Source organism: Papio anubis, chromosome 8 (assembly GCF_008728515.1).
Source record: "Papio anubis isolate 15944 chromosome 8, Panubis1.0, whole genome shotgun sequence".
In the NCBI taxonomy this organism is placed as follows: Eukaryota; Metazoa; Chordata; class Mammalia; order Primates; family Cercopithecidae; genus Papio; species Papio anubis.
In genome coordinates this window covers 60,232,186-60,246,905 of record NC_044983.1, presented here as the reverse complement: position 1 = coordinate 60,246,905, position 14,720 = coordinate 60,232,186, and positions in this window count along the sequence as shown.

Below are 14,720 nucleotides of genomic sequence, written 5' to 3'. Positions count from 1 at the left end.
TAAAATATTATTTCTGGAAACTCTGATGCTTATGTTGATTATCCTACTGCAGTATTCCCTCTAATACCACAGTAGTTGAATTTCTATCTTAGCTTTTGAGGTGGTGCTTTGTCAATACTTTTCTAATGGCCTTAAAATGCTGCTCTGTTGGTCTTCTACTTGCCCATATACTCATTGTCTTTTCTTTGCTCCTATCATCTCTGCAGAAAGATGAAGCTTTTTTTAAATCAGCCCTCTCAAGAGGTTGCGATGAAGGGCTTGATGGTCTTATCTATCTTAGTTTCCACTAAGTTGTCAAATTTGGGAAAGTCTCATAGAGTGTTATTTTATAGGGCTATTCTGAAACTCAAAATTCCAGTTTTGCTCCCCTTGTACTTTACAATTGAGGAACTCCACAGGAATAAAAGCCAAGCGGCAGAACCTTCTTTCTGCTGTGTCTCTCTCTCTCTCTCTCTCTCACACACACACACACACACACACGTGCACAGGTGCCCTCATCCCACTTGTATAACTGTTTCAATTTTACATTCTGTGCTCCCTCCTCTACTACATCCCTCCAAACTTTCCAATTTTCATGACCAGAATATAGAAGAAGTAAAGCTAAGTATGTTTCCCACTTCAATTATTAGAGAACACTTTTGCATTTGAAAACTGCTATGTGAAAGCATTGCTATCAATGCTTTCATTCATGACAACCGTTTGAAACAACATGATTCCATATGTACCAGCACTGCAGTGTGTTTAAATTTTGTTCTCTGCCCTGGTCACATTAGTCCTGGAATTGAAGAGGTCTTAGCATTTAGGTGTGGATTGCTAATGACAAATTGAGAGATTATAGAGAAATCTAAGATTCCTGTAAACCATACTAAGCCCTTTTTCACTTTGTGTCTCTTAAGAGACTTTTCCCACTAATTTTGAAATAATTAGAAATAGAAAATGTCTCTTAATCCAGCCCAAAGCTCATTTTATCCTCTCATCCTATTACCTGTGGTAGCATTTTAAAATTGCTACAGTTGTGAATCAGATTATATATTGCTGTCATTTCTTTAGACCATGACTGTTTTGAAGGCAAAGTCTGCATTGTTCCAAACTCCTGACACATAACAGGCCCTTAATGAGAGTTCATCGAACCAATAATTGAATAATGTTTATCCAGTTGTGTCTGGGGCGTGTGGCAGAAAGGACCCTAGGCTGGGAGGCAATGGATCTAGGCTGAAGACCTGGCGCTGCCAGTAACTAGCCATGTATTCCTCAAGAATTTACTTAACTTTTCTTGTCAGTTTCCTCACTGGCATAACAAAGGAGCTGATGTAGCTGTTCTCTTCTAGATCAATTCTATGACATGCTTTTCTTAGTGACATTTAAAGTCATCTCCCAATCACCTATGATAAATGGTTCTTTAGCAAAAGAAGAGGGCGGATAGGAGGAGGCAGAGCTGAGAAGTGCTTCTGACAAATCTAAGGCCGTGAATAAGACTCCAGTCCCTATTCCTTGCTTTTACAATTAAGCAGATGGCTTTTCCTCCTCACCACAATTTCCTTTCCTAAATTATCAAATATTAAAAATATCTTATTTTTTATTCTTTGGGTACCTGTCACTAACGTCAGTGGAAGATGGCTCAAAGTCATGCTGGATGGCTAGCAGAAGGAAGCTAGGTGAGGATTAAAATATGACTACTACTCAGATATTGATGTCTAAGCCTTGATTTCAGTAAGGTGATTTTGGCCACCTGGATGAGAGCTATTTTTTAAAATCTCGCTTTTTAATTGCACCTTCTTATGGGCATGATGGATGGTCGGGGTGACAGGCAACATCTGCCCCTGACGGCATGTTATGTTGTCCTGCAGAGAGTCAGTGCAGCCCAGTGGACCTCTTGGGGTGGGGCGAGTCAGGGAGTGCACGTTCTAACCCCAGCTCTGTCCTTCAAACTTGTGGGATGACCTTACAGAAGACACTTAACTAATCTGTAACTCTGTTTTTTATCATTCATAAACATGGAGGAAATCACAACTTTTCAGCCTTTAGTGGAGGACTAGCTAATAAATCATTGGAACGTGCTTGGCAATAAAATGCTCTGCAGAAAAGCAGAGAACTAACAGCATGCAAATGGACTAGAAATTGCATTTGTCCAGGAAAAGTAAATTTTGCTTAAACTCACATTAGGAGAAATGAACATATTCTTAACAGAATACCTTTAAAATAATGAACAAAAGTTTTAATCGAATCTTCCCAGCCCCCTGAACAGAAGAGTCTAGTTGGGGTAAGGGGCAGGGCTGGGACCTCAGTTTAGCTTGAGTTGAGGAACGTGCTCACTTACATAGTACAGGTATCTTATTGGAGTTCTAATTCTGCTGGAGAAGAAGGGAGTCTAAACTGGGATACCAGTACCAGGAAGTCAATCTCAAGCCAGGAGTCAGATAGTTTGGTAAGGAGTATGGGAAAGAAGACCTTTAAAGGAGACAGCCTCCAATTATGGTGGCAGTTTTAGTGTCATCATTCCTGTGCTGGTATGTCTCTGATTCCATGGACAAAGCCTAGAGTTTCTCAGACTAAAAAGACTGCTATCTCAATAGTTTAACTTTTATTTTTAAATTCAGTTAATGATTCCACCTCAGTTTTTAAATTTTTCTCTGCCCTAGTGCTAGCTGGCTCCCTTTTCTGCCCACTTCTCCAATATAAATCCCATCTATCCTTCATGCCTCCCTCCTCTAGTAGTTTGTCTCAACTGTGGATCTTTTTATCTTTGATGACTTTGGGCTCCAAAGAGCCTTCATATTTGGTCTCAGCTCATCTTGCCAATCTCGTTTATTTATTTATTCATTTATTTGGAGGAACTAATTTATTAGTTCATTAGTGCATTATTTATTCACTATGTTGCCTGGGATGGAGTGCTGTGGCTATTCACAGGCATGCAAACACTTGGGCACAAGCAATCTTCCCACCTTAGCTTCCAAAGTTGTTAGGACTGCAGGGGTGCTTCACTGCACCCAGCTTCATCTTGCCAATCTTGAGTGCAACTAGCACATACAGCACCTTTGAAGAAAAGTCATAAAGGCTCTCCATCCAGGGGAAGAATAAATGACAAAAAGCATTGCCAGCTCTACCCCAGCCTCCTTTCTTCCCTTCCTTTTCCTCTTTTCATTCCCATTCAGTCCCCATTTTCAGTGCACAAACTGTTTGGTCCTACGTAGGGTCTACGTGAAATATTTCTACCTTTTCTGGTCCTGTCGATGTGTGACTTTGCAATGTTCTCTGGGTGAAGGTGCTGAAGGGCATAACTCTACAGATCCAACTTCCTAAGGTGCCTGGGCCAGGTCTGATGGACCAACTCAGGAGTTCACAGCTGGAGGGCTAAGCTGGCAATCACACTTATTATTGCCATCAGCCCTGTCTGCTTGTGTCTCTAATCTCCACTGGTCTTTCTAGTCCACATGGTTGAACTGTGGTTTGGTTATCCTTTAATTCCTCCCAAAAAGTTTTTTTTTTTTCATTACAGAAACAATGCCTGCTGTTGTAGAAATAACTGAAAAAAATAAAGAAGGGCATAAAACAGAAAACATAAATCATGCAGAATCCCAACTCCCAGACTTACTGATATTAGCCATTTTGCATGACTTTCTGGTCTCTTTTTTAGTGTTGTACACCTATGCAAACACACACACACATTTGTCAAAATTGGGATTATTTAAAATGTGTGTGTGTATGTGTGTGTGTATATATATATATACACACATATATATATATATAGTGATGAGATGTCGGCTCAATGCAAGCTCCACCTCCTGGGTTCACGCCATTCTCCTGCCTCAGCCTCCCGAGTAGCTGGGACTACACGTGTGAGCCACTGCACCTGGCCAATTTTTTTTTTTGTATTTTTACAGAGACGGGGTTTCACCATGTTAGCCAGGATAGTCTCAATCTCCTGACCTCGTGATCCACCCGCCTTGGCCTCCCAAAGTGCTGGGATTACAGGCGTGACCTAAAATGTATATTTTATATGCTCATTTTTTTACTTAACATGACATTCTCAGTCAAGGATAAATGGTACCTTTTATGCTTGTTATTAAATATGATTGGAAAAAGTGATTTGGAATAGCTACTTTGCATTCTTTTATATAGATATACTAAAATTTATTAGGTCAAACTCTTAATGTTGATCATTAACATTGTTTCCAACATTTTTACTCTGGTAGGTGAAATAATGTATCTCCAGTCTCTTTTCTGCTCTCCGTCTCCATTGCCACATCCTGGCCCAAGTGACTACTGTCTCTCTGTTGCACAACTATAATACAACACAGTGGTTCAGCCTGGTCTAGAGTCTGTCTCTTATGAATGTGGCCTAGAGGATGTTACTTGGTTTCCCTTTGCCTCAGTTTCCTCATCTGCATAATGGAGTTATCATTGGTAATAGTACCAACTTAAAGAAGTGTTAAGAAAAACAGTAATTCACTGTATACATAAAGCACTTACAATATTGACTGGCATGTGAAAAATTCTCAATAAATTCTGCTTTTTTAACAACTTGCTCATCACTCTAACCTGAATGTGCTCCATTCTCCTTGTGGTAGCTCATGTTCCATCAATGCACTTATCTAGCCAAAGTTTACAAATATATGCCTGTACACTGAATACATGCAGTATAGCTTCTACATAGTTTTAACAGGGGAGCTGAAGTATAAATATGGTTGGAAAGGGGGTATTCATCTCTCTATTATTTCAGACAAAAGTATAAAATATGATTTGAAGCTTTTTCTGACCTTCATGAGGTCTTTAAAATGAGGTAGTAGAGACATATTTTCTGTATTTTCCAGATATTATGCTATATATTGTTATAATTTGTCCCCAGACTCATGCCCCATCTCAAACGGAAGTTACTGATAAGGTCATTAAGAGTCTGCAATAATTCATTGTGAACTTTGTGAGAGAAAGCAATGCAGAGTTTATTTTGCAAATTCCTCAGAACACTAACTTAACATTTTTTTAAATCTAAAATGTGCCCTTTTTGGTGGGGATAATTAGTACAGATATGAGTGAAGCTGAGTTTGAATCATTTAAAACCTCAGCATTCACAAATAATGCCCACTGGAGTTTATTTCTAAGATTGATGTTTAGGCAGTAATTCAAATAATGAAGTCTTGTGTTTTAAATAAATCAACAACCAAATAACCACCTTACTTACTAATGGTATGGTATGGAGATGATTCAGTATGGGTATTTTACAAAAATGAGCATTTTCCCACTCAGTGAAGTGGAGTCATAATTGAAGCATTTTGTGGTTTATAAAGGTATGATCCTTTGAAGAAGCATTTGTTTAAGATAGTAGGGTCATGGGAGAAATTTGAGCTGAATTATAAAATGTGGCAATGATGAGAATTCTGTGAAATGAGTCAAACTCATATATAATTGCTAATATTAATAATTACTGAGAGATTGACCCAAATTTATGCTTTTAACAAAGCCTCTTCCATCAGGAGATATTTTGTCTAACTTTCAGCAAGTTTCTTTCAATAACTTTTCTTAATCTCTTGTAGAGTTATGATATCATTCTTTGGGTTTTGAAGAGTTGACAATTTTCTAAAAACAAATCGGACTGTTAAAAAAAGAGGGCAATTATGAAGACTAAACATAGCTCATATTTTACTTTTGTTGGGAGCTGTGTGTGTGTGTGTGTGTATGTCTTTGGGTGGGCATGAGGTGTACACTCCAGGAAATGTAGCACAGAGCTATTTTGATGCAGTGCAGATTAGATCATCTTAGAACATGAAGAGATAATTTTTAGATCAGTGGAGCCAAGTCTTTCATTTTACAAGTGGAAAAACAGCAACAGAGAATTTAAGAACCTACTCCAAACCTCACCAATTTGTGACTTTGGATAGATAGCAAAAAAGAGTAGTTTCCCAAAACTTATTGTTAATAAGTTCTGGGTTTTTTTATTTTTAATAATTTTTCCAAAAAAGGAAGGACCATGGCAAAACTCTTATTTGGATGAGCTGTTTAGACTAGTTTCAGACCCATAAGATTTTATGTTTTCCAAAGCAGCAGTAGCCTCTCTTCAAACCACTGCAGCAGGGACTATGTCTCTAACTTGCCTTGGCAAGGAAACAGAAGAAAAATGGAGAGGAGGTATTATATAAACAGGTAGCTGGATATGAATATTCAAGCTTATTTTCATATGAAAATTTTTTCCTCCTTTCTTTGCTACTTTAGAGAGAACTGAAGTTTTAATTCCCCTGCCCTTGGTGAAAAAGAACTAGTGTTATGTCTATTTGGGAGCATTAATGGGCATGAAAGCCCACTGGGAAAGAGGAAGGGAGTGGTATGTGTTGGAAAGAAGAGGAATGAAAGGAAATGGGAATTAAGTGCTGTAGGCACATTGCCCTAGGGAAGTACTGAGGAAAGTAAGGTTTTACCTTCACCTCCCAGACTAAAGAGAGTGTTCCCTGGGCTTGGAAGAAGGGCCACGTTACAGATTAGTCTACAAGTCTGTGGTCCTGGGAGTGTCGAGGCCTCACCTCTCAGCAGTGCCATTCCAGAGATAGCAAGTTCCAAGAGTAGCAGGAGCTGAAAGTTACACCTGGATTGACCAACCCAGTCTTGACAAATATTTTTCATGACCCAAGAGTGACGTCACTGTGTAGAGGTGTGCAGAACTTTAAACCAAGTTCCCATTGTCTGAACCAAAGACTTTGCTAGTGCTCCCATATATCAGGGTCCAATGAGAAGGTCAGCTCACTAACATCCAGCATCTTACCAGGGGATGTTGTTTCACTGACTATGGACAGACCCTCAACACTTAGGGAACCCAAACCTAAGAAGAGGTGGGATGCTGGATACCTAGAGAAACTGAGGTGGAGCCTGTAGGGTAGGGAAATCTTTTCCTTTGGATTTGGATAGTCTGACCTTAACTAGCTTAGATACCCTAAGTTGGAAGAATAGTTAGTGACATTGCACTAAAAGCAGAGGAATCCCAACCGTGTCTGAGTCTCAAGAAGTCTAAGATAGACACGGAATGCCTCCTTAAGTCACCTTGGTATCTCATTTTCACTAACACTCAGCACCTGAAATAGTGGCATTTCTCAAACTATGAATAAAGATGAAAAATCTCAGTATTGTATTGCAGTGAGGCAGGCTTTTCTCCAAAACTCCAGCTATGACTTTGTCCTTGTGCACATCTCCTTTGAGAATCTACACAAAAGGGTGCTGAGCTATGGAATAGAGACACAGTAAAAACAAAATAGACCTTTGTCTTACTTGTAGCTCTATGTACTCCAGTTATTACCTTTCTTTCCACCATCCATCAGCTTAGGAATGCCTAAGTCTTGCCAAGTTGACAGCTTCTAATCCATGGGCCTCTACAATGGCTATGTTTTGGTGAGATAATTTGTAAGCTTTCTAGACATGATACTTCTTTTGCCTGCAGCAGAAACAGGGTGGGTGAAGTTATAAAGAAACACCTGCAGAGACACCTGGCTGAATTTCCTGTGGCTATATCAAGTAACCAAAATGACAAGCCTAGGTTAGTGGATGCCCCTGTGAATAATACAGAGGTAAAAATACATTGATAAAATACATTCAGAATTTGGAATATTCTAAATATTCTTCAGGACAACTGATCTTATCTCCTTAACAAGGGAATGGCATAAAAATGAAAGAGTGGTAGTTGTAAACTTTAAGTGACTTAAGAGACATAATAAACAACGGTAATCTCTGGACCTTTTCTGATACTGACTCAAACAAACCAACTTGGAAAGAGTTGTAGAACAATTGGGGGAATTTGAATATGGTTGAATATGAGATAATATTAAGAAATTATTGTTAGTTTTATTAGTTATAATGATGATATTATGTTTAGATAAGAAAATATTTTTATAGATGCTTATAGAAGTATATGGTGATGTCTTTAAATACTCTAAACTACTTCACCAGATGTAAATATGGAAAAATGTTAATCATTGTTTAGTGTAGATAATGGGTATATGGAGATTCACTCTACTACTCTGTATTAGTCCATTTTCAAACTGCTATGAAAAAATACTTGAGACTAGGTAGGTTATAAAGAAAAAGAGGTTTAAGGGACTCACAGTTCCATATGGATGAGGAGGCCTCACAATCATGGCGGAAGGCAAATGAGGAGCAAAGGTACATCTTACATGGCGGCAGGCAAGAGAGCTTGTGCAGGAAAACTGCCCTTTATAAAACCATCAGATCTCATGAGACTTATACACTACCATAGTTACCAGGTATCTCCAAATTCTCAGGCTGCAGCTAAAGCTGCATTCTTTTCATTGAAGGCCAGGGTTTCATATAACAGTTGCATGATATCTCTCCAAGCGAGGTCAAAGGTTTGCCCTAGACCCTGTAGGACATCTATGTACCTATCAGGATCATCTGAAAACTTCCCCAGGTCTGCCTTGATCTGCTTTAAATCAGAGACGGAGAAGGGGAAGTGTACCTGGATTGGGCCAAATTCCCCTCCCCCTACAACTAGAAGAGGACATAACTGATAGCCCAGTGGGGTTGGGGGGCAGGTGGTTTGTGGTCCTTTGGAGATTTCTTTGCTTATTTCCTTCTGGGCAGGGGAGATTAGAGGAGGATTATCATGAGTAGGAAGGAAAACTATAGGGAGGCTAGGATATGGGGGTAAGCTGAGAGGTCCTCCTGTGGAATGTAAATTGCAAGCTGTGCATAGTTGTGTATTCTCCTTCAATGAAAAGACAACTTGGACATAATGTATTTCACTCCATTTGCCTTCCCTCTTACAGAAAAGGTCAAGCTGCAGGATAGTATTGTAATTTGTACTTCCCTCAGGTGGCCATTTTTCCCCATCAGACAAAGAATATTGGGGCCAGGCCATAGTGCAGAAAAAAATGAGCCACCTCTTTTTCACGGTTTATGGGTCAAATTGGTCCCAATGGCTTAGGATGCATTTCAAGGGTGAGCCTGTTGATGCCTGAGTGTTTCCTATCTGAAAGACAAAACTGCCTGCGGTTTTGATTTGTTTTGTTTCTCCCCCTGCCCAAGAACCCTCAACAGTCCCCGGACTCTGCTGATCTGAATAGTTGTGCTCACCAATGGAGCAGCAGAAACACTAGTTTTCCTCCAAGGCCACAAGGAGGACCAAAGAAGGTCAGATTTAGTGGCCCTTACTACCCATTCTCAAAAAACTGTTAGAGTCCTAAGCATTCTCCTGTTAGTATTGGGAACTTACCCGTGTCCTATAAAGATGTTATGCACCAAAAATGAAGTGGAGGGCCATACTCTGAGGGAGGGAAGGGATCTCCAGGGTTGGAAGAGTGATGTCTTTTGTCCCCACTTATATGAATAGGAAGGATACAATTTCTGAGGCTCCCCACATCCTAGCTTCAGGAATAGCTTTTGTTAGGCCTGCTAGTCTGAGGAGGGATCCTAAAATTCCAGATAGTACCCCCTATAACAGGGCTTTGGGCAAAAATTATGTCTTCCTGATTGATGAGTCCAGGTGCCTAAAGAAGGTAACAGTCCTGAAGTTTATACTAGAAATCATTCTTATAGGAGAAACTAGAAAAGCACCAGAGACAGGGAGTGGTTTTTAGAAGCAGTACTAGCCTCAGAGAAGAGAGGTGACAGGAAGTTTGTCTGGCAGGCATTAGGACCCAGGAGACAAGGGTCAGGAGAAATAGAATAGATGGGTGAGTCTCACTTGGACGACATGACTTTGAGAATTCCACTCAAGGCTGCAGGGTCAACGAACTTGTTGTCGGGATGCCGGAGCTGAATAGTTTTCCTCTCTGTTGACCCTCAGCTGAGCCCAGAAGTACAGGAAAAGCCGAAGCTGGTTCCAGGCAACTCAACGCTCCCCACTCCGAAGAGTTGGCGGTTGTTACAGAGCCCTTTCCCAGAAAGCCTGACACCCATGTCTTTAGTCCAGCAGCCGTGCTAGTCACTTTTAACTGGCCAACAGTTGCCCTGTATTTAGCTCCCTAATTCTAAGGAAAAATAGGACAGAAGAACAAGCAAAAAGGGTCTGAGGATACTCACTGCTTGGTGATAGGTGATAGTCTCACCACTTGGGGAAGGGAATAGTTTCACTGCTTGGTGATAGCGATAGTCCCATCTGGGTCGCAAAATGTGTCCAGAATAGGTGGGTTCTTAGTCTTGCTGACTTCAAGAAAGATGCCATGGACCCTTGTGGTGAGTGTTAACAGTTCTTAAAGGTGGCACATCTGGAGTTGTTCATTACTTCTGGTGGGTTCGTGGTCTCGCTGGCCTCAGGAGTGAAACTGCAGATCTTCACGGTGAGTGTTACAGTTCATAAAGGTGGCACAGACCCAAAGAGTGAGCAGCAGCAAGATTTATTGGGAAGAGGGAGAGAACAAAGCTTCCACAGAGTGGAAGGGGATCCGAGCAGGTTGCCGCTGCTGGCTCGGGTAGCCTGCTTTTATTCCTTTATGTGGCCCCACCCACATCCTGCTGATTGGTCCATTTTACAGAGAGCTGATTGTTCCGTTTTGACAGAGCGCTGATTGGTGCATTTACAAACCTTTAGCTAGACAGAGTCCTGATTTGTGCATTTACAATCCTTTAGCTAGACACAGAGTCCTGATTTGTTCATTTACAATCCTTTAGCTAGACACAGAGTGCTTATTGGTGCATTTACAAACGTTTAACTAGACAGAGAGTGCTGACTGGTGTGTTTACAAACCTTTAGCTAGATAGAAAAGTTCTCCCGGTTCCCACCCGACCCAGAAGCCCAGCCAGCTTCACCTTTCAATGGCACTCTGCAGGACTTTGCAGCACCTAGCCTGGGCACTCCAGCAGCCCAGAGGAAGCTCATTCACTGATCAAGCCCAGCAGGCACCAGCCAGCCATGCTGAGTGCAGGGCCTGCCAAGCCCATGCCCACCTGGAACCTGTGCCATCCCGCAAGCACTGCGTGCAGCCCCAGCTCCTGCCCGTGCCTCTCCCTCCACTCCTCCCCATGAACAGAGGGAGCTGACTGTGGCCTCAGCCAGCCCCAGAAAGGGTCCCCCACAGTGCAGCGATGGGCTAAAGGGCTCCTCGAGCACGGCCAGAGCAGACACCAAGGCCAAGAAGGCACCAAGAATGAGCGAGGGCTGCTAACATGTTGTCACCTCCCAATCCCCGCTGTAAACAGGACATCCCAACTACTGTTGGGAATTTGGCCGATGACCACTCTAGCTACTTCCTGCCTGGATAGGGGCAAAGAAGGGGCCCTGCAGTTGTAGTGTCCTCCAGAGGGGAACTCTTTAGGTCAGTGGAAGGGCCAATGGGTCAGTCCAGGGGTCCTCAGTAGAAGTTATTAGTTGAGCTCATTTGGGGTTCCATTTGTAAGACCATCTGTAGCTTGATGGCCTTGATTCTAGAGGAAACAAATTTGACAAGAGGGTTAAAAATACAGGGTCCAAAGGCGAGTAACAGCAAGATGGCTGCCATGGGACCTAGAAAGGGGAGAAGCCATGTTGCCTAACATCAGAGGTTGGTATAAGAGTTTGAAAGGCATTGTCTGATTTCAGAAGCCTTTTCCTGTAAATGCCAGGTAGCATCTCATACTATCCCTGACTGGTTAGTGTAAAAACAATACTCTTCCCCTAAGAAGGTGCAAAGTTCTCCTTTCTCAGCAGTGAGGAGGTCTAGGCCTCAGCAGTTTTGAAGAGTCACTACTGTTAAGGTGTCTATTTGGGATTGTAGAGTAAGGATAGATTTCGTTATTTCTTGAAAACTATCTGAGAAATCATTTGAGTGTGTGGTAGTAGGATAATGAAGTAGATAAACTGGCTATTCTGGTTCCTGTGGCAGTAGCCATTCCTAACCCTATAAGTGGGGGTATTAGTTGTATGGCTCTGCACTGAAGAACTTGAGTTTTGAAGGGTACTGATAAGGTCTGATTTCCTGGGGCAATGTTAATATTGGGACTTAGAAAGACTAAGGTGCAGGTGCCTGTCCAGTTAGTGGGGAGGCAGATATAGGTCAACATTCCACATAAGAAGAATATACCTTGGCTGGGTAGACAGAACTTTATTCTGGCTTTTAAAGGAATAGGGTACACTGGTTTTTCTTTACGATTTCTATCTCTCTCTTTCTTTCTCTTTGACTTCTTCTTTGTCTCTCTCTCTCTCTTTCTTTTTCTCTGATTCCCTCTTTGTCTCTTCCTCTCTTTCCTTCTTTGACTTTCTGTCTCTCTGTCTCTTCCTCTATCTCCTTCTCTTTATCTCTGTTTCTTCCTCTCTCTCTCTCTTTCTCTGACTTCTGTCTCTTTCTCTCTTTCCTTTCTGCTGCCTCTGCCAGCTGCTTATGCTGCTGTTCTCCCTTCTCCTTCCGCTTTTTGACGGCTTTGGCAGTGTAAGACTGCCACCTCATTGGGTTTTTGCACTGTGCAATAACTCCATAATTTCCTTGTGGTATTTAATGGGGGTTCCCCCAGAGGTTAGGAACTCCCTTTCTTTCCATATTGCAGCATGGGCATGTAGGATTATGTAAGCATACTTACTATCTGCATACACATTTATTCTTTTCCCTTTTCCCAGTTCTAAGTCTCAGGAAAGTGCCACTAGTTCTGCTAACTGGGCACTGGTCCCTGGTGGAAGAGGCTTACTTTCAAGTATGGTTACATCACTAATGATAGCATAACCTGCCCTTTGTATCCCATTCTCCACAAATGAACTTCCATCAGTATATAGGTTAAGATCAGGATTAGCTAAGGGGACTTCTAAGAGATCATCTCGGGTGGCATAAGTCTGGACTATAATTTGTTAGCAGTCATAATCGATTGGTTCCCCATTCTTGGGGAGAAAAGTGGCAGAGTTGAGGGCCACACACATATGTATTTGAAGCACCGATCCCTCAAGGAGTAGTGCCTGGTGTCTAAGTAGGTGGTTGTCTGATAGCCACAAACTTCCTTTGGCACCTAGTATGCCATTTATATCATGAGTAGTCCAGACAGTGAGATCCTTTCCTTGTATTATCTTGATAGCCTCTGACACTAAGATGGTCACCGCCGCAACTACCCATAAACAGTGAGGCCAGCCTTTTGCTACTACATCAGTTTCCTTACTTAGGTATGCCACTGGTTGTGGGGTTGTCCCACGAGTCTGAGTAAGGTCTCCAAGAGCTATCCCTGCTCTCTCTGTGACGTATAAAGAGAAGTTTTGTACTGTCAGAAGGCTTAAAGCTGGAGCTTATACTAGGGCCCGCTTTAAGGTTGTGAAGGCTGTTTCTGCCTCTGGTTCCCATTCTACTAGATAAGTATTTGCCCTCTAGGTTTCCTTGATTAGAGTATAGAGGGGCCTGCTATCTCGCTGTATCTGGGGATCCATAGTCTGCAAAAGCTGGTGATTCCAGGGAACCCCCGCAATTGTTTTAATGTCTTAGGGTGAGGATACACCAGTATAGGCTGTATTCATTCCTTGCTCAGGTCCCTGGTCCCTCTGGCTAAGATTAGGCCTAGATATTTGACTTGCTGTAGGCAAAGCTGGGCCTTCGACCTAGACACCTTGTACCCTTGATTAGCTAGAAAGTTCAAGAGAACTAGAGTAGCCTGCTGGCATGAGGCTTCCGAACAGGTAGCCAAAGGTAAATCATCCACATACTAAAGGACCAGAGTGCCTGGACTTAAGAAGTGGCCTAGATCTTGAGCCAGTGCCTGACCAAACAGGTGAGGGCTATCCCTAAACCCTTGGGGCAAGACTGTCCATGTAAGTTGGGACATGTAGTCTGTGGGATCCTCAAAGGCAAAGAGAAACTGGAAGTCAGAGTGCAGGGGAATACAGAAGAAGTTATCCTTGAGGTCCATAACAGTGAACCATTCTGCTTCCTCTAGCATTTGAGAGAGCAAGGTATAGAGGTTGGGTACAACCAGATATAGAGGAATTACTGCCTCATTGATGAGTCTAAGATTTCGCACTAGTCTCCACTAACCATTCAGTTTTTGTACTCCTAGAATTGGGGTGTTACAGGGACTACTGCATTTCCTTACTAAGCCTTGAGCTTTTAAATGTTTAACAATATCCTGTAATCCTTTATGAGCTTTAGGCCTTAAGGGATATTGCCTTCAATAAGGAAAAGTGGTGGGGTCTTTCAGCCTGATTTGGACTGGGCAGGCATTTTTTTACCCTTCCAAATTGTCCTTCCAATGCCCAGACTTTAGGGTTGATTCCCTCTTCGAGTAGGGAACAACAAATGGGTAACTTGTTCCCCATATTCATGTAGATAATAGCTCCAGCTTTGGCTAATATATACCTCCCTAATAAGGGTGTGGGACTTTCAGGCATAGCAAGAAAGGCATGTGAAAAGAGCAAAGTCTCCCAATTACAACTGAAGAGGTGGGAGAAATACCTGGTTACAGGCTGTCCCGGGATTTCTTGGATGGTTACGGACCTTGAGGACAGTCGTCCAGGACAGGATATTAACACTGAGAAGGCTGCGCCAGTGTCCAGGAGGAAGTCAATTTCCTGGCCCTTAATGGTCAAACATACCTGGGGCTCAGTGAGGGTGATGACACAAGCTGGCACTTGCCCTGGGCACCCTCAGCCCTGTTGTTGGATCATCTGGTTGGGGGCTTCTGACCCAGAGAACCTTTGTCCTCTGGGGCAGTGCACCTTCCAGTGATTGCCTCAGTATAGTGGACATGGACAAGGGGGTGGCTTGTCTCTCATTGGACAACCTTTTTTAAAGTGCCCTTGCAAACCACACTGGTAACAGGCCCTATAGGGCGAATGGTCTGCT